The sequence below is a fragment of the Triticum urartu genome, chromosome 2A (genome assembly GCF_056163025.1).
Source record: "Triticum urartu cultivar PI428250 chromosome 2A, HENAU_Tu73, whole genome shotgun sequence".
Taxonomy (NCBI): domain Eukaryota; kingdom Viridiplantae; phylum Streptophyta; class Magnoliopsida; order Poales; family Poaceae; genus Triticum; species Triticum urartu.
In genome coordinates, this window is record NC_141874.1 from 264,029,045 (window position 1) to 264,052,398 (window position 23,354).

General features: G+C 45.7%; 1 pseudogene; it reads left to right on the top strand.

Moving 5' to 3' along the window:
- Positions 1–5,097: 5,097 nt before the first annotated feature.
- LOC125541241 (E3 ubiquitin-protein ligase At1g12760-like) lies at positions 5,098–22,241 on the top strand (annotated as a pseudogene).
- Positions 22,242–23,354: the final 1,113 nt, after the last annotated feature.

Sequence of the window (23,354 nt, forward strand, 5' to 3'; positions counted from 1 at the left end):
AGCAATTCTGGGCTGGGCCTCCGGTTAATAGGTTAGTCCCAAAAATAATATAAAAGTGGAAAATAAAGCCCAATATAGTCCAAAACAGTTGATAATATAGCATGGAGCAATCAAAAATTATAGATACGTTGGAGACGTATCAGCGACGTGACAATCTGTGACCAAAACTCGAAACTCTAAAGGAACTAGACGCTAAGACGAGCAACTCGACACGACGATGCAACCGAAAATTCAACAAAGCAAAACTCTAAAAAGATTATGCAAAGTCTCAGATTGGTTCGGATATGATGAACTAACCCTATTTTTTTAGCTTTTTCGTGGATTATAGATATGAAGAACAGACTCGATCTAAACTAGGAAAAATTGTAAAATCTCACTAAGCAACCTGGAAATCCGATACCACTTGACAGAGGCGAAGGTGTCCCGATGTTTTTATGAGATAGCTATCATTTTCTGTGGGAGTCGACTTTGACTATCCGACTACAAACGTCCGAACACGCCGCGCCTTAGAAATCGCTAAACCAACTTCCGAGGGGTTATTGACCACGCCGGAGCATGATCAACCTGACCACCAGGGTCTATTTCCTGCGAGCAAATGAAGAACAAGCAAGAAACTGATATTGCAAGCTGGATATTGTGATTGCAAGAGGAAAGCTTTATTGATGAAAGTGGGGTTCTGTGACGTCTTGGTCTGGTCGCTGAACACAAACGAAATACGTGAAGTTGCAGCTATGGTGAATTTTTAATCTAAACAAAACCCAAAGTCTAAACGACGCCCTAAGGGTTGTATATATGAAGGAGTAGGGGGAATTTCTTGGCCCTTGTAGGAGGGGTCTAAAACCAACCCTAACATTGTTTCCCCGCACATACGGACTCTAAAAACAGCCTATACTTAAGTATTTCAAAATTACATGGGCCTGGCCGAAAAATAAGGTGGCGCAGCACCTAAAATAAGCTATGGACGAAAGTTATGAAGGGCATCTTGTATATTTCGTCCATGTCCTTGTGGGTCATCACGGAGGCTTCAAAGTGCTCAAATATGCACTAGAAATGCCATTCTGGATCCCTTCGCATGTGCCTTCTTCTCCATGCTTGATCCTGCTCCGGTGTTCATCCCTCTCGTCCATGCTAGGGCCTTCATTAGTAATCAACACAAATGTATCCAATTTAGGCAGCATCATATTCTCATGAACATTAGAATTGTCACCAAAAAATGAAAGTACCTGGTAATTCAATTGGCGTGCGCGAGCTCTAGAATTGGTCAGGTATGTATAGCAGCAGGGGATGTGAGTGTAACAAAGGCATTGATGTCCTCATCAGAGTCCACCATATCTACCGATGGATTGAATAAGATCATTTAGACCCTTAACTCAGTCGTCCCGGCTAAATTAAGGCTTGGGGGCTACTGGGTTAGGTTATGTGTTTGGTTATCAAACCAATAGCGTACCTGCAGGTTGGTCGATAGAAGTTTGGCGGCTCCCTCGAGCCCTTCTCAGGCGGCACCAAGATACGCGTCTACCGAACTAAGAGTGTTAAACTCATGTTTAGAAAACACAGAATGACGAAGTGACTCCTTCCGTCGTCGGTGATTCATCACATTTTTTACTCCGGAGTTGGTAACTGAGACGTCCTCGGGGTCCCCTGGATGTTGGTCCTCGGCAGCGACCTCCGAGTTGGCGCAGACCATAGCCGGAGGCCTCAGTTTTGGATTACCCCCCTACACCTCTTCAACGTCCTCGGACAAAGGTGGTTATACACATCGCCTGCAGGTCACAGCAAAGAAAATTATGGGTATTTGTAGCGGCTGTCAAAAACAAAATGCCGAAAGTATAGTGAACATATTACCTCTTGGTTGCGGGCACGGTTGATGTAACTACCGCTGCCGCCACACATTTGAACGCCCTGCAGCCGTTCGGTGCTGACACAGCCAGTACCGCTCTCGCTGGTGTTCGGCATGTTGTGTGGTGGCCCTTGGGGGTAGAAGTCAGTGTGCTAGGGGTGGCATGAGGTAAGCGTCTTTTTCGAGAAAAAATATTTTTCTCACTTATGACAGAGGAAGGAAGCGTCCTGGGGTGATCAGCCAAAAGGGACACTTTAAAGCCATTGAGGCATTCCTGATGGAAGACTCCCTCTTCAAAATCAATCGATGTTTCGGGATCATCAACACAAGAGTAGCTCTCCGATTGAGGAGTAGGGCATCTCACCATCTCGATCTAGCCCCTCCAGCTCTGCTCAGACAGATTAGATACCCGAGTAAGAAAGACTAACATATCATCCGAATTATAGAGTATTGAAATACTCACCATTTTGATGGGTTTAAAGTTTGAGAAGCCTTCTTTGGGCTTCAATTGGGAGAAGTCTTGCTCTTCTCCCTTGAAGAGGCCGACTAAGACAGCTGCCATTGCCACCTGATCGGCGGGTTCCTTTTCTATGGAACATGTCGAGTCATTCGCCCCATTATGACGCCATATGGGGTGCACCCTTTGTTGGAGGGGTTGGACGCACCGGGCGATGGCTGCGACCATTACATCGATGATGGTTAACCCATTGTGGGACAACCACCTTACTTGAGCGGCTAGGCGTGATACCTTGGCACTTTCCTTTTGGGAAGGACTCTTCGGCCGCCAGTTAAACCGCTTCTTCGAAGAAACGAGAGAGAATTCGGGCAGCCCCCTTCGAGTTGGATCGAATAAGGGGGCATCCTCAATGTAGAACCACTGTGAGGTCGACTCCTCGACATCCTTCTTGGTAGTCCCTATCGGATACCCAGTCCCAGCAATACGCCATACTTCAGCTCCTCCGACCTCATGAATTTCCCCTCCTTGGGTGCGGGGGACAAGACATAAAAATTTCCTCCACAAATCGAAGTGTGCGTCACAACCTAGGAACATCTCACAAAGGGCGACATAGCCCGAGATGTGTAGAATTGATCCCGGGGTGAGATGGTAGAGTTCGATCCCATAAAACTCTAATAAACCCCTCAAAAAGGGATGAATGGGGAATCCTAGACCCCATAAGAGAAAAGGCACGAAGCATACCCTTTCTTCCCCGTGCGGGCCAGGGATGTTTTCTGCAAAAGCCTCACCATCTATAGAGATCAATCCGGGGCGGGTGGACACGAGATCTGATGCAGGTAGATAAACCTGCGTCTCGAGGTTTGTCAACCTCATTTGAGAAACAGAGTAGCTAGCCCAATTGCCTTGATGGGGGTCGTGAGGACGCGAAGAGGAGCTTGGGGCACTCGCCATTGTTTAAGGCTTGCTTAGCTCTAGCTTTGCGGTGATTCGAGATCAAGTGCAACAACTTTCATGTTTTTCGGCCCGTTAAATAGACGTCTCTCACAGGCCCGTAAGGGGCATTTCTGTAATAGGATTTTGGGCCATTTGTTTTCCTCCTACGCATAGAAAATCAAGGGGTGTCATTAATTATGAATGACAAAGACGATGCGACAAACCCCACAATACTTCACTGACCGAAGTGTAGAGAGTAGCTGAGCTACCATCAACCGGATATAGGAGATGGGAGGAACTCGCCCCTCAAGCTGAAGAGTTCAAGAGGCACAAAGCTAATGGAGATTATGGACCTTGGCATTGGAGGCAAGTTTGGGGACTACTGATTGTGTCCGGGAGTATGGGGTCCTCGGGATGCCGGCCTATATCTCATGGGTTGGACTAATGGGCTACTTTTGGTTCGTTGGAGGAAGACAGGACTGCAGACGACCCCGTGCTCCAGAAGGAAACCTTTGGAGACTTGGTGTATCCTCGAAGTCTCACTTGTGTGATCAACATGTTTATCCAACGATGGTAACCAACATATGTAACCCTAGGTACCCCCGGTGTCTATATAAACAAGATGGTTTAGTCCGTAGAGGGGGAGAACCATCATCATACCCACCTAGGGTTTAGTTCATCCGATCTTGTAGTAGATCAACCCTGTAATTGTCATACAAACACATCAATACAATCAAGCATGACGTAGGGTTTTACCTCTTCGAGAGGGCCCGAACCTAGATAAATATTGTCTTTATGCCCCTTGTTACCCATCGATCTAGGATCCACAGCTCGGGACTCCCTACCCGAGATCTTCCGGTTTTGACACCGGCAGATGGGGCATCAGCTATTTGCGTGTGTGAGTGCGTCGCTGGCAGATTTTCTGTGCTTGGTTCATGTGTTGACGTCCTTCGCATAGGGTATTCACTGGCCTGTAGCTACCTTTGCATTTTATCCAGCAATCCAGCTCAAAAGAAAAAAAAAAGTTGGTGCCGCAATTATACATTACTGTAGGTAACTATGAGAGAAGTGTGGGTTCGTTTAAAAAAAGTGTAGGTTGGCTAATAAAAGATAGAACTGTGAGGTACTGGCCAATGGAGCTCTTGCTCTATGGTGCGTAAAAACTGAAGAAGAAGAAGAAGAAGAAGAAGAAAATCAAGTTTTAAGTTTCAATTTTTTTAGAAACATTACACATGTATATTGGAATATATACTAGATGTTTGTAAAGTTTCATGATGAAATATGATTTCATGTGATCTGCACAAAAGATATCGTAAATCAGACATGAAGTATACGTCCCAATGTATATGTGCATTTTTTTCAAAAAGAAAGTTGGTTTTGATTTTTATAAAATTTCAAGTCTATGTTGCTCGGGGGCCAAAAATTGTCATTCTACGAACATTAATTCATTATATAGCCAAGGAACACCACCCTGGCAAAAATCAAGTAAAAAACATAAAAACCCTATATGTAGCTTTGACGAATGGACCATACTCAGAACAGCATGTGAAGACCATATGGCGTATATGCGTTTACGCCTAGATCAGATATTGACGTCAGGTAAACACATAAACCATTCCAAGATCGAGATTGGACAACTCTTTTCAAGAAAAATAAGTTGTGATACACACAAATACACGCTTCAACCCATCGTAAAAGCATGACCTAAATCCACCTAGAATCACATGCGAAGAAAGACGCTAGTCAGGCCCGGCGGAGCGCGCCATTTCATCGTAGTTCCCGTTATCCTGTGCTCTATGTCTACCGTCACCTTCTTGCCAAACACCCTGTCAGGGTAATAGAACTACTCTTAGGGTTCGCATCCGCCATGGCGTCCACCTCCCCGCGTCGCTCCGGCGACTCCTCGCCGTCCTCGCCCCTCCTCTCCTCCCCCTCCTCCCCGACATCCCTCGCGACGGCTAACGGCGTCGGGCGGCTGCCGATCCTCCGCAGCGCAACGCGGTTCCTACGCCGCACGGGCAGCCGCCGCCTGATGCGTGAGCCGTCGATGGCAGTGCGGGAGACGGCGGCGGAGCACCTCGAGGAGCGCCAGGCTGACTGGGCCTACTCCAAGCCTGTCGCCGTGCTGGACGTGCTCTGGAATCTCGCTTTCGTCGCTGTGGCAGCAGCCGTTCTCGCCGCCTCCCTCACGGAGCGCCCCGCCGTCCCGCTCCGCTTCTGGCTTGCCGGTTACGTGCTGTAGTGTCTCCTTCACGTTCTATGCGTCGTCGTCGAGTACAGGCACCGTTGCCGCGCGGGTGGGGCTGGGGTGCAGCAGGATGATGCGGGAGATTGGGATTTCAAGCTCAGGTTCGTGTTTTGCTCTATTCCTTCCAAATACTAAGTGAATTTGATTACATAAATTAATCAACTACATAAATTAATTTACTGTTACAGTAATAGTATTGCCACATCAACTATCACCAGCTTTATTCTCTATTTTTTACGAAAACATTAACGCCTACACGTGTGGGCGTTTGCATCTCGGCCACACGCGTGGATCCGTGTCCATTTGTAAGCGCACGAATCTTGGCATGTTTCTAGTGCCACGTAGGATTGGGCTGGTGTGTGGTCATTCACCCGGTCGCTCACACAGCCGTTTCACCACATGGGATGGGCTGGTGTGTGGGCGTTTAGCAGTTCGCCCACGCGCCATTTGTCACAGCCCTAGAATTTGATTGCAATTAGTTTCATAAACATCCTGCATCATGTCTAAATTTCTGAAACTTGAATTGAGAAAAGTGTAAGCCTCAAAAACTTAAATAAAAAAAGGCAAGAACCCTTCAGCTTGCATTCAGTGAAAGTAAAATGGCCTTCATTAATGTTTGATAATTTTGGCAAGGGTTTGTATCCAAACCAAAAATATTGAACATTTTTAAGGAATTATTTTTACACTGAATTTAAATCATTATTGTATTTGAATTTAGAATTATATTCATAATATATGGGATATATTTTCAATTAACATAGAAATGTTTTATGTGCTGTTGGAAAAGTCCATCTAGCAACATAAAATTATTCAAAGGGTTTTGTTACTGTTTTGAAATTCTTTTGAATTTGAATCAGTGGCAAAATGATTAAATAAAAAGAAAACAAAATAGAATTGTAAAACAGAGTAGAAACTCACCTGACTTACCTGCAGCCCACCTAGCCAGCCGTTACTGTGCAGCCCAGCAGCCCACCTCCCCTGCCAGTTGTCTTCCTCCTCTCGCCAGAAGGCATAGGGGAAGCAACGCACGGCGCGAGCGCGCCACGCCGCCAGCAGCTTGCCTGCCTGCCCCTCCCCGACGCGTGTGGACGAGCGCCACGCGACCCTCCCCGGCTCTCTCTCACTCTCTCTCGTCCCCATCCCTTCCCCTGGATTTCCCTCTCTCTCACGACCGAGTGCGTCCATCATCGCCGCACGCCATAGCCACGGCCACCGGCCAGCCCATGCCTCGCCAACGCGCTAGGAAGCTCCGCTACTTCGTCCTCGTCCCTCCTTGCTGAGCCACGTGACGAGGAGAGCCCCGAAGCGACGCCCGCAACATCATCTCCAACCACGGCCGGCCGAGATCGCCGCCACCGTCTCGTCGCCCCTAGGCCTTCCCCGAGCACGCTGACCTTCCCTACATCTCTGCTGTGAGCTCACGTACCGAACCCCCCTCTCCCCTTGCTCGATTGCGCCGCGTAGTCGTCGTCCCCATCGAGCCCGAGAGCCCTCCGCCTCCGGCCATGGCGCCGCCGTGGTCTGAGCCACTGTAGCCCGCATCCGCGCGCGTCACCACGCTCATCAGCTCCGCAGGAAGCCAAAACCACCGCCAGTTCCTTTCCCAGTGCACCGCAGCCGCGTCCCCGCACCCGGCCGAACTCCGGCCGCCGCTCCGCCCGTCACCGCCGCCGCTACGCTGCACCCGGCAACTCCCGCTGCCTCCTTTAGATGCGCGTGTGCGCCAGCAACCCATAGCCGCAAACCGCGCTCAAACCCGTCGACCGTAGCTCAAACCCGACGCCCTCCGCCGCACGAAATGGTCGCCGCCGGCCAAACTCCGGCGAGCCGACGTGGCACTATCATTTGCTAATCCCTGCCAGCGAGACGCCCCACAGCCACTGACAGCAGGCCCCGCGGCGAGTCAAACCCTAGTCAACGCGGGATTAGATCCGGTTAACCCCTGTGTTAGTGACATGTGGACCCCACACGCCAGGTTTGACCCCGGTCAGCTCTGTTGACCTGCTGACGTCGGCATGATGTCATGCTGGCGCAGTATTGATTTTCTGGTTTTAAAATAATCCAGGAAATTTCAGAAAATAGCCAAAACTTCTAAAATTCATAGTAATTCAACCGTAACTCCAAATTAAACAAATTATATATGAAAAATGATCAGAAAAATCCAAAGAATCTGAATATGGCATTTTCATGCATGTTTGAACAAGTTAACCTCACTGAATAGGACAAATGATGATTAGGGCAATTTATGAAATAACATTTGGAGTTGGAATTTGATCTTGTTTGAGCTCCACTTCAATTACCTTGGCTAGATATTGCATTAGGTGAATTCAGTACCTTAACATGACATGTCATTCATGTGAATGTGCATTGCATTGATTGTGTTCCTTCTTTGCTAGTCGGTGGTTGTTCCCCCTCAGTAGACGTATGTTCCGACGATGAGTTGGATGACACCGATGAAGAGCTACTATCTTTAGAAGTGCCAGGCAAGCAAAAACCCCTTGTTCATCCCGATATAATCCCACTCTCTCGCTCCTGCTCTCTTTTACTGCATTAGGACAACAACGTTTCAACTGTTACATGCTGCGGTAGCTGAACCCCTTTCCTCTGCATGACCTGTCATTGCCATAGTAAATAGATGAAACCCACTAGCATAAGTAGGAGTTTTTTGAGCCCTGATGTGCCTACTCATTCATGCTTGTTGTCATGCCTGCTACTGCTTAGAGTTGAGTCCGGTCTGATTCATCCGGAATGAATTGGAACGTGGTGAACATGTCCTACCATTGAGAGCTAAGTGTGTGAACACGATTTGGTAAAGGTAGCGGTGAGAGGCCATGTTGGAGTACCTGGTGGGTTGTCTCATTGCAGCCGTTCTCAGGAACTGAGCATTTACTACCACACATTGGGTTCCGGTAACTCGGGCCCTCTCGGCTTATTAATCAACTTGATCTCTGTCCAGGAGTTGCAACTAGTTTCTGGTGTTTGTAGGTAGTGTTAGTAGTCTACCAAGTGGCACCCGGTACAGGTGGGCTTGGGACAGACTAGGCACAGTGGCACGGTGTACCAAGTGGTACCCGGATGGTGGGCTTGGGAACCCTGCACACATCGTTTGTGGCCGTGAGCGACACCCCGGCCGGATCTCCTTGCGGATGGAACCCGAATAGGCGATAAACCTGGACTAGAGACTTGTTGGTTAGTTAGGTCGTGGCCGACTCCCTCGCCCGGCTTCCGCTTGAAGGTTGCCGAGGTACATGACGTGTACAGGGCGATAAGCGGCGAGAGCGTGTGTGAAGAAGTACACCCCTGCAGGGTTATCATTATCTATTCGAATAGCCGGATTCCTCAGATATGGAAAAATGGACCCCTTGCATAGTTCATAGACAAGCAAAAGTGGATACTCTAAAATGCGCAAGATAAGTGTGAGTGCTATGGATGGCGTTCTCACAGGGAGACGGGAGCGGATCCATAGTGGTGTATTGGTATGGTGAATTTGTGGACTCGTGTGCGCCACCTCAAAGAGTTACTTGCAGTCGTAGTTCAGGATAGCCACCGAGTCAAAGCTGGCCTGCTGCAGTTAAAATCCACCACCCCCTTTGTTGATATCGATGCATATGTAGTTAGTTCTGATGTATGTTTTGCTAGGTACATTTGTACTCACGTTTGCTTATTTTATGTTTTGCAGAGAGACTTCAGTCCCGCTAGTAGTTCCGCTTGGACTTCGACGTTTAGCTCGTTACCTCAGCTACGATCTTGTACCTTGGGAGGGTCTTGTAGACAGTCAGGCTTCTCAGCCTTTTTCATTTGTAGATGTCTGTACTCAGACATGTTAAGCTTCCGCATGTATTTTGACTTGTATGCTCTGAATGTTGGGTCATGAGACCCATGTTTGTAATATCTCGCTCTTCGGAGCCTAATGAGTCGTAGAGTTATGTTGTGATGCCATGCTGTATTTACACATATCGAGCATATTGTGTGTATGATTGAAATGCTTGTTATGTGTGGGATCCGACAACCTAGTTGTTTATCCTCGGTAGCCTCTCTTATGGGGAAATGTAGTCTTGTGCTTCCATGAGCCATAGTAGTCCGCTACAGCCCGGTTCACCAGAGTCCTGCTAGCCCAGCACTACTGCTCAGGACGCTTGACTGGCCGGCATGTGTTTCACTTCGTTCCTGTGTCTGTCCCTTCGGGGAAATGTCACGCGGTGACATCCGGAGTCCTGCCTAGCCTGCTACAGCCCGGATTCACACGCTGCTGACCGACATGCTCGATGTGATACATGTATGCCTGTCCCCATAGGTTGGTGCCGCTTTGGGTTCACGACTAGCCATGTCGGCCCGGGTTCTCTATCATATGGATGCTAGCGACACTATCATATACGTGAGCCAAAATACGCAAATGGTCCCGGGCCATAGTAAGGCGACAACCGTGGGAATACCGTGCGTGAGGCCGCAAAGCGATATGAGGTGTTACATGCTAGATCGATGTGACTTGGAATCGGAGTCCTGACAACTTTCCTATCAGAGCCTGACTGCCTGTAGGATTACCAAGCCAAACTGGTCGAAGTTGAGTCTAGAAATGCTTTAGTTATATAAGGGAATTGATTGTGGAAGGGAACGTAAGGCTCTTTTTACTTCTTATACCCCATGGCCTTCTGATCTGAGTCAACCTCTTCTCTTCTACGGGGATTAAGAACTAGGCCTGCTCATCTATCTATCAGGATGACGAGTTACTATGATAGAGACTTATAGGATTGATGGATTTAAGCCTCAGTTCAGTTCCTACTACTTCCGTGTGTTCATAGTTGGTCTCGGAACCTTGATATTGTGCTTCTGAGTGGTTATGCCACAAATTTGCAGGATGTCTCAAAACTTTTTGAGCATTTACAGCCGTTATGCTGTCCGAGTCATCCCAGGTTTCCAAACAATCTGATGCATTTGCAAAATCCTTTCCCTCTGGTTTTCGATGTTCCTCTAGGCCAGGTTAATCATACTAATTGTAAGTTGAGGTATTCTATTGGCTCAACATATATGTTGGAATTATTATTATGACCCTAGATGTCTTAGAGTGCCACCTACTAATCGAACCATGTTTTGCGTTTCCAGTGTGATGATTCTGGCCGATATTCTTGAAAGCATCCCGTGATGCCATTTAGTTAGTAGGCATTCTATTCCTGGGTTTTGAACACGAGACTCACCCTACTTGCTTCATGTTGATAGTGTTTGCTAGTTCCTTAGGACATTAGTAAACCTTGTGATAGACCTCGAGGTTCGTGGTACATCATTCTTCCAGTACCATGAACCAATATGGCAGAAGTTCTTGAACCAAAGATGACGACCAGAGCTCTTGATGAGTTCTCGTTTCTATATTGTGACTCTGCCAGTTCTACCCTTCTGCATGGGTTATCCGGAAGAATTATGTTGAACTCGTTCGACATGCTAGTCTATGCATCTACAACTCAGAAAGATATATGTTCCTTTGAGTTGTCCCTCTTTAGCTGTTATCTGACCTTCGTCTGTTAATTGTTGATCAAGAGTAATTGTGCATCCGTGTTATCGATGCTTATTATTCTTGTGGTCCGTCAAGCCATCCTATTCCAGAATGACTAGGAGAAACAAACTCCAGAACCTCATCCATACCTAGGATTGGGTCAAAACAATTGTATTTCGTAGATCAAAATGCCAATCCAGCTTTTGCTTTGCTCTACCTTGGAGTGTTACCATCTTTATGTCAGGAGTGTCATGAGAATTGCACCACCTCTTATGAATTCTTGACGCAGTAATACTTCTTGCCATCATTGTTCATTCCTCGGTTCCGTGTTATTGTAACCGGAGTGCCGACAAGTGTACTGTGATGTGCGAAATCAATACTCCTAGCAACTCCGTTGCTTGGTAGTTAATGGACAATACTCTCATTCTTAGCGAGTTGGTTATTGAATCATCATCCTAAGATTGATCGTGCCACCTAGTCCTTATTTCCGGTGCACTCTTCGTTCTTTGTGTTAGGATTGAATCCCTTGCTCTTATGATCATGTCATCTTGCCTTGAGAAGCAGGATTGTTCCCGAGCTTAATAACATATCGGTGGTTCATGATTTTCTGAATGTCTTCTCGGAAGTGTTGCCAGGTTGTCACCTGACCGCTATGTTGAGTTCGTGATCAAGTTGGTTTTCTTATAAGCCACCCTTCTCCAAGAACCTGTGTAGGATATCCTTGAGCTAGTTGGTTGAGCTAGAGAACAACTTGGAGAGTTGGAAGATGAAAGCTTGTCCTGCTTAGTTCATCTCCAAAGGGCTATCCTTGTGTGTTGTGTGTGTGTTGAAGAAAGATGATATCTTCATCGATTGGTCCTCATGATCAGTTGTTGGATCTATCTGTCTTGTCAAAACTTTGACTTGAGTATGGGCTATCCTCAAGTCAAATCAAAACCAACGATGTTCATAATGTTGTCTTACTCATTGTTCATCCCTCGAGCATACACTATTACATCTTTTGGTCTGACCAATGCTATCACCGTGTTCACATGATGGTGGAAGTCCAGTGATATGGAAATTCCGATGAGTTGCTATTGGGCCCATCAGCAGCATCTTGTCTCCCCCATGATTCGTGTTAAACATCAAGCTAGTGTTGGAAACTTTGTAAACAATGCCTTCATGTTCCGTTCATGAAGCATATGTTTGGATGAAAGAAGTGACTTCCTCTCATTCATGTACATTCGATGCAAGTTGCCGCTGTGAATTTGAGAGAGTTAGTTTTGCTTCCTTTGGAATCGTCCCAAGTCAGTCATGCATGTGTAAGGTATACTATGGTTTGGTAGATTAATTACCTCCACTCCATATGAATTCCGTAGCCCACCAAGCCACTGATTGACTTGTTCTAGGTAAAGAAGTCTAATTTAAGTGCACAGGACTTCGATATCCTTGATGATGGTTCCCAACAAGGACTCGGTAGTGTTTCATTGTAAGACCACCATGTGGTCATGCTTGTCTGGGACAGCGTGTTCACGTGTGTTTAACAGAACCAGCTCATGTTTTGGAGATTACTACCATAGTCCATTTCCTGAGAATCTCGCAATGTCATCTCGTCAATTTGTGTTGCAAACTTTCATTGTCTTTCTAGACTTGATGAGTCTGGGATATCGTGTTACCAACCAGATCTGAATCTCGGGCAGATATGATGGTTGGAATTTTTCCAAGATCTTTGATGTAGGCCCCGACAAGGCTGATGTTCTGGCCGACCCACCTAGCCGGAAGGTCTATCATTGTAGTAACTTGATTGAGTTATTTAACCATCTTCTCCATGAGGATTTAGTGCAACTTATTCTAGGAGTTGTTCCTTGGGGGTTCTTGTGATCTTAGTTTCTTCAGTTATTCTATAATTACTCAAAAGTGGAATCACTTTGAGTTTTTCTCCAGTTACTAGAATCATTCCCAGCATTTGCATTTTGTTCCCAGCTTGCACCCGCCTTTGTGCCATTTTACTATGGTCTGCCTTCTCGGTAATTTTTAATTTAGGATCATCCTCAAAAGTGGGCTTACCCTAGACCCTATACTTTTTCGATGATAAGAAGAAATCATCCATTGTGTTGTCTTCAACAAGGTAGTCCACATCATCCATTCTAGTATGAGTATGCCATTTCTTCAAGCTCCTTCACGCGATCATTTGTGATTGCCTCAGGCTGGTGAGAAGGGTTTCAATGATCTCTGAATCAAAAGTAATTCTTTTTGCCAGTTAAGGTAATATTTCTGTGAGTCACCTTCTTTAAGATGTCCCGTTATGGTATCATGGCAATTATCTCCTTGCTACTTTCAAACCATGCACCATCATCTTAAGCATGGAATTGTTGCCTACCAAATTTGAACCTTTATCATCCGCTTCTTTCCATCACCCCTGATGCGTGTTTCGTGTCTCTGCTCAAGAGATGTTTTATATCTCACTCCATGAGTTGATCTTGAGTGCTCGATCCTCGAGGAGATCGATTCCTGTAGAATTTCTTTCTGGCGTCATCATGCTGGATGAAGATCCCGAAAGCAAAGACGTTAAGATCAAGATGATGCAAATGAATCAACATCCTCGGGAAGGGCAGTTGGATCGAGAAGACTGCGATAGTTTTTTGACCCCCCCTTCCTTCTTACCTCACGTCTCGAATCTCGGGCTGAGATTCTTGTTTAGTGGGGGTGAGTTGTCACAGCCCTAGAATTTGATTGCAATTAGTTTCATAAGCATCCTGCATCATGTCTAAATTTCTGAAACTTGAATTGAGGAAAGTGGAAGCCTCAAAAACTTAAATAAAAAAAGGGCAAGAACCCTTAAGCTTGCATTCAGTGAAACCAAAATGGCCTTCATTAATGTTTGATAATTTTGGCAAGGGTTTGTATCCAAACCAAAAATATTGAACATTTTTAAGGAATTATTTTGGCACTGAATTTAAATCATTATTGTATTTGAATTTGGAATTATATTCATAATATATGGGATATATTTTCAATTAACTTTGAAATGTTTTATGTGCTGTTGGAAAAGTCCATCTAGGAACATAAAATTATTCAAAGGGTTTTGTCACTGTTTTGAAATTCTTTTGAATTTGAATCAGTGGCAAAATGATTAAATAAAAAGAAAACAAAACAGAATTATAAAACAGAGTAGAAACTCACCTGACTTACCTGCAACCCACCTAGCCGGCCGTTACTATGCAGCCCAGCAGCCCACCTCCCCTGCCAGTTGTCGTCCTCCTCTCGCCAGAAGGCAGAGGGGAAGCAACGCACGGCGCGAGCGCGCCACGCCGACAGCAGCTCGCCTGCCTGCCCCTCCCTGACGCGTGTGGACGAGCGCCACGCAACCCTCCCCGGCTCTCTCTCACTCTCTCTCGTCCCCATCCCTTCCCCTGGATTTCCCTCTCTCTCACGCCCGAGCGCGTCCATCGTCGCCGCACGCCATAGCCATGGCCACCGGCCACCCCACGCCTCGCCAACGCGCTAGGAAGCTCCGCTACTTCGTCCTCGTCCCTCCTTGCTGAGCCACGCGATGAGGAGAGCCCCGAAGTGACGCCCGCAACATCATCTCCAACCATGGCCGGCCGAGATCGCCATCGCCGTCTCGTCGCCCCTAGGCCTTCCCCGAGTACGCTGACCTTCCTTACGTCTCCGCTGTGAGCTCACGTACCGAACCCCCCTCTCCCCTTGCTCGATTGCGCTGCGTGTCATCGTCCACATCGAGCCCGAGAGCCCTCCGCCTCCGGCCATGGCGCCGCCATGGTCTGAGCCACCGTAGCCCGCATCCGCGCGCGTCACCATGCTCATCAGCTCCACAGGAAGCCAAAACCACCGCCAGTTCCTTTCCCAGTGTACCGCAGCCGCGTCCCCGCACCCTGCCGAACTCCGGCTGCCGCTCCACCCGTCGCCGCTGCCGCTACCCTGCACCCGGCAACTCCCGCTGCCTCCTTTAGATGCGCGCGTGCGCCAGCAACCCATAGCCACAAACCGCGCTCGAAACTGTCGACCGTAGCTCAAACCCGACGCCCTCCGCCGCGCGAAATGGTCGTCGCCGGCCAAACTCCGGCGAGCCGACGTAGCACTATCATTAGTGCTAATCCCTGCCAGCTAGACGCCCCACAGCCACTGACAGCAGGCCCCACGGCGAGTCAAACCCCAGTCAACGCGGGATTAGACCCGGTTAACCCCTATGTTAGTGACATGAGGACCCCACACGCCAGTTTGACCCCGGTCAGCTCTGTTGACCTGCTGACGTCAGCATGATGTCATGCTGGTGCAGTATTGATTTTCTGGTTTTAAAATAATCCAGGAAATTTCAGAAAATAGCCAAAACTTCTAAAATTCATAGTAATACAATCATAACTCCAAATTAAACAAATTATATATGAAACATGATCAGAAAAATCCAAAGAATCTGAATATGGCATTTTCATGCATGTTTGAACAAGTTAACCTCACTGAATAGGACAAATGATGATTAGGGCAATTTATGAAATAACATTTGGAGTTGGAATTTGATCTTGTTTGAGCTCCACTTCAATTAACTTGGCTAGATATTGCATTAGGTGAATTCAGTACCTTAACATGACATGTCATTCATGTGAATGTGCATTGCATTGATTGTGTTCCTTCTTTGCTAATCGGTGGTTGTTCCCCCTCAGTAGACGTATGTTCCGACGATGAGTTTGATGACACCGATGAAGAGCTACTATCTTCAGAAGTGCCTGGCAAGAAAACCCCCTTGTTCATCCCGATATAATCCCACTCCCTCGCTCCTGCTCTCTTTTACTGCATTAGGACAACAACATTTCAACTATTACATGCTGCAGTAGCTGAACCCCTTTCCTCTGCATGACCTGTCATTGCCATAGTAAATAGATGAAACCCACTAGCATAAGTAGGAGTTTTTTGAGCCCTGATGTGCCTACTCATTCATGCTTGTTGTCATGCCTGCTACTGCTTAGAGTTGAGTCCGGTCTGATTCATCCGGAATGAATTAGAACGTGGTGAACATGTCCTACCATTGAGAGCTAAGTGTGTGAACACGATTTGGTAAAGGTAGCGGTGAGAGGCCATGTAGGAGTACCTGGTGGGTTGTCTCATTGCAGCCGTTCTCAGGAACTAAGCATTTACTACCACACATTGGGTTCCGGTAACTCGGCCCCTCTCGGCTTATTAATCAACTTGATCTCTGTCCAGGAGTTGCAACTAGTTTCTAGTGTTTGTAGGTAGTGTTAGTAGTCTACCAAGTGGCACCCGGTACAGGTGGGCTTGGGACAGACTAGGCACAGTGGCACGGTGTACCAAGTGGTACCCGGATGGTGGGCTTGGGAACCCTACACACATCGTTTGTGGCCGTGAGCGACACCCCGGCCGGATCTCCTTGCGGATGGAACCCGAATAGGCGATAAACCTGGACTAGAGACTTGTTGGTTAGTTAGGTCGTGGCCGACTCCCTCGCCCGGCTTCCGCTTGAAGGTTGCCGAGGTACATGACGTGTACAGGGCGATAAGTGGCGAGAGCGTGTGTGAAGAAGTACACCCCTGCAGGGTTATCATTATCTATTCGAATAGCCGGATTCCTCAGATATGGAAAAATGGACCCCTTGCATAGTTCATAGACAAGCAAAAGTGGATACTCTAAAATGCGCAAGATAAGTGTGAGTGCTATGGATGGCGTTCTCACAGGGAGACGGGAGCGGATCCATAGTGGTGTATTGGTATGGTGAATTTGTGGACTCGTGTGCGCCACCTCAAAGAGTTACTTGCAGTCGTAGTTCAGGATAGCCACCGAGTCAAAGCTGGCCTGCTGCAGTTAAAATCCACCACCCCCTTTGTTGATATCGATGCATATGTAGTTAGTTCTGATGTATGTTTTGCTAGGTACATTTGTACTCACGTTTGCTTATTTTATGTTTTGCAGAGAGACTTCAGTCCCGCTAGTAGTTCCGCTTGGACTTCGACGTTTAGCTCGTTACCTCAGCTACGATCTTGTACCTTGGGAGGGTCTTTTAGACAGTTAGGCTTCTCAGCCTTTTCCATTTGTAGATGTCTGTACTCAAACATGTTAAGCTTCCGCATGTGTTTTGACTTGTATGCTCTGAATGTTGGGTCATGAGACCCATGTTTGTAATATCTCGCTCTTCGGAGCCTAATGAATAAATACTTGAGTCGTAGAGTTATGTTGTGATGCCATGTTGTATTTACACATATCGATCATATTGTGTGTATGATTGAAATGCTTTGTATGTGTGGGATCCGACAACCTAGTTGTTTGTCCTCGGTAGCCTCTCTTATGGGGAACTGTAGTCTTGTGCTTCCATGAGACATAGTAGTCCGCTACAGCCCGGTTCACCGGAGTCCTGCTAGCCCAGCACTACTGCTCAGGACACTTGACTGGCCGGCATGTGTTTCACTTTGTTCCTGTGTCTGTCCCTTCGGGGAAATGTCACGCGGTGACATCCGGAGTCCTTCCTAGCCTGCTACAGCCCGGATTCACACGCTGCTGACCGACATGCTCGATGTGATACATGTATGCCTGTCCCCATAGGTTGGTGCCGCTTTGGGTTCACGACTAGCCATGTCGGCCCGGGTTCTCTGTCATATGGATGCTAGCGACACTATCATATACGTGAGCCAAAAGACACAAACGGTCCCGGGCCATAGTAAGGCGACAACTGTGGGAATACCGTGCGTGAGGCCGCAAAGCGATATGAGGCGTTACATGCTAGATCGATGTGACTTGGAATCGGAGTCCTGACACCACTTTCCACTCACGCACAAGGGCTGGTGTGTGGGCATTTGCCATCTTGCCCACACACCTGTCTCATCTCCCACACCCAAGTTTCCACTCGCCATGTGTTTTGCAGTGTACATGGCAACTGCCCTAATGTGCTTTATAAGCAGGTGGCAACTCTTTTTTTACCCGAACATGTTAGTTGCCATGTATTTTGCAGGGTACACGACAACTGCCCTAGTGTGTGCTTGTAAGAAGATGACAACTCTCTCTTTTTTACCCAAAGATGTTGTTTTGCCATGTCTTTTTGTAGCGCTACACGGCAACTGCCTAGTGTTAGTAGGTGGCAACTCCTAAGGTTTTCAAATCATGGCAACTGTAGTAAAACCAGACCATACATGGCAACTGCATAGTGTTAGTAGGTGGCAAACCCCTAACGTTTTCAAATCATGGCAACTATAGTAAACCAGACCATACATGGCAACAGCCGCAGTTTCCCAAAAATGACATCTGGAACTTTTGACATGAGATGGCAACTTCAGTTGAGCAACCATGGCAACCGTAGTTGTCCGACATGGCAACTGTAGTTCAGCGACATGGCAACTGCAGTTAAACGAACATGGACGAGGGTCTGGACCATGGCCATTATGGGCGTGCGGTGACTGTCACGCGGGACGTGCGGGACCACGAGGTACGAGGCCTGACGTACGGGGCATGTGGGCGTTATCTATTTCGCCCACACGCACGCGTGTGAGAGGGATCGGGAGGGAAAAAAGAGGTGTGTGGGAATTACTTGTTTTTGCCCACACGTAGGTGTGTGGGCTGTTCCTCTTATACATCACACAAAATGAGTGGGCAGACCCCCTAACACCCACACGTGTGGCACTTATCGGCGTTCTTTTTTTATCTCCAGCTTTAGATTGTTCTGTCTGCTCTCAGTGCTTTATGTGGCCTAGTAGGCACATTCCGTGTAATATTCTTGGAAATTATACTTATTTTGATTTCTTTTAAGAAATATAAGAGAGCAGACTAGTCAACATCAAGCAAAGCCTATTTTTGCAGGTTTTAGTAGTGAGCCTGTTTGGTAACCTTTGGGAAGGGGAATGGTAGTTTGCACAAGGGAGTTCGTCGAGGTATTAGGCGTGGGAAGTACAATTTTACTCACATTCCCTTGTTTGGTATGATGAGAATTAGTTCAGGATGAAGACCTCCCCATGAATTAACGGGGTTCCCCCATGGAAACAAATCGGTGGGAGTTGGCACCCTCAACTCCCATTCTCCTTCCCAGTTAAACTCCCCTTCCCTCTAAACAAGTAGTGGATCTTTTGCCCTCTTACCCCTCAACTCCCATTCTTCATCTCTAATTCCCACAAGCCAAACACATTAGTGCTTTTGTGCGCGTCCATTGATATTTGTCCATCTTCCAATGAATTGTTGGTCATGGATGAGGTATAGGTGAAATGTCAATTGAATGGCTTGAAGGTATTATAGGGTGGTCGACTAGATGTCCAGCTATTCATTCTTTGATAAGGTTTTGCAATATTGAATTTGCATGGCTTGTTCTTTGGTTAGCAAACTACCCATGGGATGAGGGCAAAGACTAGTTTTGGTGCATAGTTTAAATCATCGGAAATAGCGGGGTTATCTTGAGGGTCATTTATGGTAGAAAAGGTGGCATGTAAAACGGAACCAGAAAAATGGCTTACTAGTGTAGTTTTTTGCCGTGGGCGTAGTTTCAGTGACCAGTTCACTTGTCTGCCAATCCTTATCATTTTCAGGACCATTTCGAACGTGATCCCTATGTTAGATGATGAATATGTGCTCACTCTTCTATTCCATTTGTCAAGGTTCAGTTGCTTGTGATTAGCACTTGGTTGCAATCTGATCACTAAAATAGATTATTGATCGAAGTATCATCCATGATGGATTGCACAAATGTAGATAGGATTTTTTAGCCTCCTTCCTGAGTTGGTTGTTTGAGATTGTTAAATATGGAATTATGGTTGAACCATGTGAATGGATTCTTTGAAACATGTCCAATGCTAAAATGTGTATCATTTAATTGTTACCGTCATTGTATTCATTTTACCTGTATTGTTTGTTTCCATGTTCTTTAGATAAACATTTGTTTATTTTCTATAATTCTGCACTATGAGCTAGTTACTTTAATGCTTAATTATTTTACCATTCTACGCATAGCTTATGAGCTAGATTACTTTGTCCAGTACTGTCAAGCACTTGGAGTCTGGAAACACGATGTTTTCCTTCATATGGTGGATCATTGGATTCTATTGGGTATCTGCAGGTGGTCATGCTTTTTCACAAGATGCTCCTCTACTTTACTGGTATGTCTCAAGTAGTCTTGGCATCTGAATGATGCCATGCTTCTTAACATTTGTGCTTGTTTTCTAACATAGCTTTTTTGTTGCAGGCTCTCAATTGTGTTTTTGGCATTTGATGTTTTCTTTGTGGTATTCTGTGTTGCCCTTGCTTGTTTGATTGGCATTGCTGTCTGTTGCTGCCTACCTTGCATTATTGCCATCTTGTATGCTATAACTGATCAGGTATGCTAGTTCCTGTGGTTCTATAAATATATCCTTTGAGAGAGTTGTAATTAAGATCTGGGTGTGAGTGCTTCGTCTTCTAGATCTGTTAGTTTCTGCCAAATACAGTGGCTAATGCTCTGTTTGGATAATATAGATAGCCAGACACTTAGACATACTCCCTCCGGTCCTTTTTACTCTGCATATTAGAATTCTCTAAAGTCAAACTTCACAAAGTTTGATCGTATTTATATGAAAAAATATCAACATCTGCCATGCTAAAGTTATACAATATGATACTTTAAGTCATGACACATCTATTGATATTGATTTCAGATTGTGAATGTTGATACTTTTTTCTATAAAGTTGGTTAACTTTATGAGGCTTGACTTCAGTCAAATCTTATATGCGAACTAAAAAGGACCGGAGGGAGTACCTTAATTACAGTATATTGACTGTCATCTGTTTTCTTTGCCTATGGTTGATTTATTGTGTTTGTAATTCATAAGGAAGCAATACCTTGTCGCATGGCGTTATAACAAACCTTAAATAGAGGACCCTGATAAGTGCCACACGTGTGGCACGAAGCAATCCCGCCCTGACGTTTTTTGATGCCAAGTTTAGTGACAAGAAGAGGATGGCAACTTTAGTTGTGAAGCTTGGCAACTTTCTGTTTGGATGGCAAGTTTCAATTTTTTTAGGTTTTTTTTCGGATGGCAACTTTAGTGTAAAAAATGTCAGGGCGGTGTTACTTCGTGCCACACGTGTGGTACTTATCCTTTGGGTAAACAGAAGCACTAGCCAATTTTAATATAATATGTTACATATGAACTGATGTTTTCAATTCTTTTCTAATAGCTTTATTCGTTCCATGCTACAATTATAATGGTTTACTACTATTTATAAATGATCCATGCTAAATGAGGGGGGGAGGAGGGGGTGGGCGGTGATTTCACTGGGTATTCCATTTTACAAAGATGCAAGGAAAGTGACCACCTCTTTGGTACTGAAACTATGGCTTGTGTCACCTTAAGCAGGAAGAAGCATCCGAGGAGGATATTAATAGCCTGTCCAAATACATGTTTCGGACAATGGGTGATGTAGACAAGCAGGTTGCTGGGATTGCAGCACCTGTTTGTGGAGTAATGACAGAGTGTGGCACCGACCCTCCCATTGAGCACATTCTTTTAGCTGAGGATGCTGTAAGTTCTTGAATAGATTTTTTTTAATATAATTTATCAATCTTATTGCTATTCTCATCCTAATTTACTCATGATCCATGGTCACATCATAACATACTAGAAATGCCTTTCAGAAATAAGTTTGTCACAAGGATTTTAGGATATTTTCAGTAAACTGATCCTGTATTCCCTCCAGTCATTACATAATGGCTATTACTTTTTAATGTCAATGTCAATATGGTTATTGCTAGTATTGTGGAAATATTTTCATGATTAATTTACTCATCATATTATAGGCAACAACTTGGGTTCCAAGTTAACAGTTTTTTTAGGCTTGCATGAATATATCCATCCAATGGCCCTTAATCTGCCCAGAGCTATAACTAACATGGTAGTTTTTTCAGTTAGAGGAGGCTATGCAATTAAGTACTAGAATGGTAATGATAAACAGTACAAAAGGGGACACACAGCCCACACACGCCAGAACGGTGCCACCGTAGACCATACACATGCTACAGACACTAGGAAAATATTGGAAACCCCATCGAGCAACTTAACGTGGGCACACCCTGGCCCACTCAAATCTGCCAAACACCAAACTGTCATTATAATATGTCCCGATCAACATTTATACTTGTCAATACATGAGTGCAGCATCTGCCTATGCCCGTATGAAGATGGTGTTGAGCTGCAAGAACTCCCTTGTAATCATCATTTTCCACTGCACCTGCATAGAGAAGTGGCTTCTCATAAACGCGACATATCTGTTGTGCAAGTTTAACATCGTCAAGTGCAACCTTGGTAGCGAAGAGGTTTAGGCAGCACTAGCCAGAAGGCCTCTTGATACTTTCCCTTCCAGCGGTATCTCCCATAAAGTGATTTCCATGTTTTTCCTGTAGCATATCATTATTGATAGACGCAAAGATGTCCCTTCTTTCGATGAGATGGTGGTTATTGTTTTTGGTGGAGTAGACTTTAACGATCCACTACGAACGTGTGACGACGTCGCGTCTTAGTAATCGCTAAACCAACTCTGAGAGGTTATTGACCGTGCTGGAACACGATCAACCTCCATGAGGGTCTTTCCTGCATGCAAACAAAGAACAAGTAAGAAACTAAAATTGCAATCTGGATATTACGAATATAAAAGGAAATCTTTATTAATAAAGGTAAGGTACTGTGACGTTTTGGTCTGGTCGTTGAACAGAAACGAAGTACGCGAAGTTGCAGTTATGATGAACTTTTAATCTAAACAAAACACGAAGTCTAAATGATGCCCTAAGGGCTGTATATATGGAGGATGAGGGGGAATTTCGTGGCCCTTGAAGGAGGGGTCCGAAATCAACCCTAACTCTTGTTCCCCACATGTACAGACTCTAAAAATAGCCTATACCAAAGTATTTTGAAATTACATGGGCCTAGCCCAATAATAAGGCGACGCAACACCTTAGCCTCTAGACGAAATTTAGGAAATGACATCTTGTATATTCCATTCAAACCTTCATTCACTCATTATGATGGCTTTAAAGTCCTGAAATCATCACTTGAACTTTCATTCTTATTCGCCTTGCGCATCCATTATCTTCATGCTTGAACTTGTTCCAAGGTTCATCTTTCTTGTCGAAGCTAGGCCCTTCATTTGTAAGCAAAACAAATGTGTCCAATTTAGGCAGCATCATATTCTCATGAACATTAGAATCGTTACCAAGAAACAAAAGTATCTGACAATTCAATTGACGTGCGCGAGCTCTAGTAATTGGTCCAATATGTATAGTAGCAGGGGCTGTGGGTGTAACAATGGAATTGATGTCCTTATCATTTCTTCTTGAAATGAAGTCGTCCTCGACGGAAGCTCATCCTCACCCAAATAAGGCATCAAATCTGCAATGTTAAAAGTGGGACTAACCCTAAAATCTGTAGGCAGCTCAAGT